General features: G+C 31.3%; 1 pseudogene; it reads left to right on the top strand.

Annotated features, from left to right (window-relative positions):
- Nucleotides 1-847: 847 nt before the first annotated feature.
- Nucleotides 848-4,335, top strand: LOC112723733 (isoleucine N-monooxygenase 2-like; annotated as a pseudogene).
- The last annotated feature ends 287 nt before the right edge of the window (nucleotides 4,336-4,622 follow it).

Raw genomic sequence — 4,622 nt, 5'->3', positions numbered from 1 at the left:
AAACTAGTTTTAGGCATAAACCAGTTTAAACTGGTTTTTTTAATTAAAACCAGTTTTATTTTTATGAACTGGTTTAAACTGGTGCACTGTATTATAAACTGGTTTAAAACCAGTTTCTTATATGACAAAGCAGTTTGGTTCAGTTTCTAAACCATTTAAAATGGTTTAGTGCAGTTTCAGTTCAGTTTATGGAAAAACTGAACCATGCACACCCCTAGGTAGATCGGCGGTGGTAGAAACCCAGCTTAGCCTCAGATCTCTCTCTCTCCTTCTCGCGCCGCCCTCCTCGCGTCGGACTCCGCTTCTCAGCGACGCAGCAGTCACAAAAACAGAAGTTGAAGCTCAAGCAGAAGCAAAAAGCTTCCCCTTTGCCGGCGCCGTCCCCCCTCTCCCCTTCCCATTTTTCTTCCCCTACTCCCTCGCGCCCTTTCCCTTTTCCCTTCTCCCCTGTCTCCTCGTGTGTTTTTTTTATTTTATAATTTTAAATTAATAAGAGTAATTTAGTAATAAAATAAAAAAATTTATTAAAAAAAAGATTTTAATACGGAAAAAACGTTAAGAATGATTTTAAATAAAAAATTACGTTAGAGACGGTTTCGATTCTAACCCGATCAAAACAATACTTATCCCTAATTATAATGAAAATAAAAATTTTGATTAATGTTAAGTAATGTTAACTAATTTAAAAGTTAATTCTTTCTACATTTCATAATTGATATTATGAATGAAAATATTCAAAGAATATGACAAGTCAGCACTCATAGTATCTTATCTCTCCAAACCCACATAAAACAGCTCTATATAATAGTTACATGCACGCAACCAACTCATCAACCAAAAAGACCAAAGTGCATTAGAGAATACACATCATTCAAATTCAACTACTTACTTAGACTGTCTTTAATTATCTCAGCCATGGAATATTCTGCTCCTACCTTCTTGCTCTTACTCTTTTTCATTATACCTCTCTTCATCAATCTCCTCAAACACAACGATTCAACCAAGAAATCAAAGAAGCCTAGGCTCCCACCAGGTCCCAAACCATGGCCTATAGTTGGTAACATCCCTGAAATGCTTGCAAACAAACCCACGTTCAGATGGATACAAAACATCATGAATGATCTCGAAACTGAAATCGCATGCATTCGACTAGGCAACATTCATGTCATCCTAGTGACTAGTCCTTCCATTGCACGTGAATTTTTCATGAAACAAGATGCGATTTTCGCATCACGGCCGTTGAATTGGTCGAGTAAATATGTCTCATCGGGATACTTAACCACAACAATAACACCCTTTGGAGAACAATGGAAGAAAATGAAGAGAGTCATGGTGGAAGAATTGATTTCACCAAAAAGGCATCAATGGCTGCATGACAAAAGGGTGGAAGAAGCCGACAACCTCGTCCGCCATGTGTATAACCAAACCAAACCAAGAATGGTGGTGGCCTAGTGGATTTGAGGATTGTAACGAAACAATATGGTGGAAACTTGATGAGGAGGCTACTCTTCAATAAGAGGTACTTTGGTAATGGTAGAGAAGATGGAGGAGCAGGTGCTGAGGAAGTGGAGTATGTTGAATCACTCTTCATTGCTATAAGGCACATTTATGCATTTTCTGTTTCCGATTATCTTCCATGGTTGTGGTGGCTTGATTTTGAAGGTCATAAAAAAATATTGAAGGAAGCAACTAATACCATAAGGAAGTACCATGATCCCATCATTGAAGAAAGGATTCATCAGTGGAGGAATGGGACAAGGGCACATCAAGAGGATTGGCTTGATGTTCTTATATCTTTGAAAGATGCTAACAGCAATCCATTTTTGACTCTCCAGGAAATCAAAAGTCAAATCATGGTAACATTTTTACTCATTCATTTTTTCATATTAATATTATTATTATTATTATTCGAATAAAAATACTATTGTAATACTAAAATTATTTACTAAAATAAGTCGCTAATATAATATATATATATATAATTTAATTTATTTTTAATACATATTTATATTTTATCTGATATTTTATATTAATAACCGATTTTGATGATTAATTTTAAGCGTAAACTATTTACATAAACCAATTGTATCAAAATATTACATGTATCGTCTAAAACTAAAACTTATATGGTATCACTCAAAGTCTATCTCTACGTAAATTGAATTAGGATAATTCAAATTACAAATTTCAATAATAATTTAAATTAGAATGATTAAATTTATTATGTATTATTGAGAATAAATTAGATAAATTCAATTTGTACATGATTAGACTTATGCATGCATCAAATCCTTGTTCTTAATTCGAGTTATTTAATGCATGCTTAATTCGATTTATATGCTCATTTCAACATCGCCTAATAAATCTAATCATCTTAATTTAAACTATTATTAAAAGTTATAATTCAAATTACCTTTACATAAAAATAAATTTTAAGTGATACACATATCAATTTTAATTTTAAATAATACAAATAATATTTTGATGTAATTAATTTATTTAAATAATTTATTCTAATTTTAATATAGTTGAATTTGGATATATAGTGACCAACGCATGAGGAAAAAGTGGGAAAGTACGAGGAGCCAATGGAATATTTATACAATGTGTACAATGGAAGTTTAGAGAGTATTAGAGATATAATTATTAGTGTTATCTTTTTCCATCAGCTGAAGCTTTTGGGATGAGTGGTATCATGCATGATATTAGAGTGCTAGATCTAAAAGGTCAAGAGTTCGAGCCTTGGTGAACCCCAAAATCAGTTCAATAGCCCATTGTGTCCCATTATACACATTGTACAAATAGTCCATTATCCGGAAAAAATTCCTTAACAAATCTATTAATCATCTAATTTGTCGGAACAATCATTCTTTTTGAAACATATAATTTTAAAACTGCATTTATCCTATTCTGCTAACATAAATTTATATAAATATGTAATATTATCATAACATAACTAAACAAATAAGATGCCAATAAGTTATAACTTAAATGGCATAATCTTCTCATACTCAATAAAGAGGTTGCGGGTTCGAGTCTCCTATCTTTGGTAAAAAAAACAAAAAACAAAAAACAAAAAACAAATAAGATAGATCTTGCTTTTGATACATGAAACATTAATCAGAATTAATAATATTCAAAAATTACAATATAAAATAAGTAAATTCTACTCAATCATTTTTAAATTAAAGAATAAATTATCTTTTGTGACATATTTTTTATTATTAAATAAAATAAAATAAATTAAGTTATCTCATGGTTATATATATTAACTTTAACTTTTAATCTAATTTAACCTTGTTAATCTAATCAATTAATCATGAGATAATTTTTTTGCAAATTATAAAAATAATTAAAAAGTTTTTTTTTAAATATACATTTATTAAACAATTTCAATACAAAATAAAGTAGAAGTCCGAAACCAATTAAAAGTTATGAATATTGTTGACTAAAATATTGTTATAAGATTTATTTTTTTGGTTGATAAAGATGAATATGAACATTTGTGTCTCTTGGCAGGAAATTGCAGTTGGAGCAATAGATAATCCATATAATAATGTTGAATGGGTACTTTCTGAAATGATAAATCAACCAGAGATGCTTCAAAAGGCTACTCAAGAATTGGACAGTGTGGTAGGAAAAGAGAGGTTAGTGCAAGAATCAGATATTCCAAAACTCAACTATGTGAAGGCATGTTTAAGAGAAGGTTTTCGCCTTCACCCAATTGCAGACTTCAATGTTCCTCATGTCTCAATGGAAGATACAATTGTTGCTAATTACTTTATCCCAAAGGGTAGTCATATTCTTATTAGGAGGCAAGGTATTGGCCAAAATCCAAGAGTTTGGGAAGAACCATTGAAATTTAAACCTGAAAGACATTTGAAGAACGATGCATGTCGTGTGACTTTGGCTGAACCAAATTTGGAGTTGTTCACATTCGGCATTGGAAGACGAAGCTGCCCTGCAATCACACTTGGGTCTACAATGACTATTATGCTCTTTGCAAGGTTGGTTCATGGATTCACTTGGATTGCACCTCTCAATGAACCAACCATTGATCTCTCTGAATATGAAAGGGACACCACAAAAGCTAAGCCACTAGTTGCACTGGGAAAGCCAAGATTACCCGTGAAAGTTTATCATCAGATAATGAATTGAAAGAAATTAAATATGTTTGAATGATTTGTTTGTGCTTCGTATATGTTAAGTTGGCTCACATATGTATCATCATTAATGGGGGTGTTATCTTCACTTTAAGTAGAATTATTCCAATTAATGATTATAAGATATGAGTCATTTAATAAAGTAAGTAAACCAATTATTAGTCAAAATAAACTTTTCGGATGTACTAATAAAATATTTTAATCCAATTCCATTATATTGTTGTGTCTATTTTTATAATGGATGAGTTTAGGTATAATTCCAGGTTTATGATGGCATGTGCCTCAGCAAACATAGTCAAAGAAACAATTATATGGGAAAGCAAATCTTTAGTGAATCTAATTATGTACATAGATAGCATTTAAATGTATGTGCGGTTCAGTTCAATGCATCAGACATTTTCTTTATGGAAAAATATAGGAGAACAATAATTTTAGTGAACAATATGAACAATGGGGTTA

Source organism: Arachis hypogaea, chromosome 11, assembly GCF_003086295.3.
Source record: "Arachis hypogaea cultivar Tifrunner chromosome 11, arahy.Tifrunner.gnm2.J5K5, whole genome shotgun sequence".
Taxonomy (NCBI): domain Eukaryota; kingdom Viridiplantae; phylum Streptophyta; class Magnoliopsida; order Fabales; family Fabaceae; genus Arachis; species Arachis hypogaea.
This window is presented reverse-complemented; position numbering and strand designations above follow the sequence as displayed.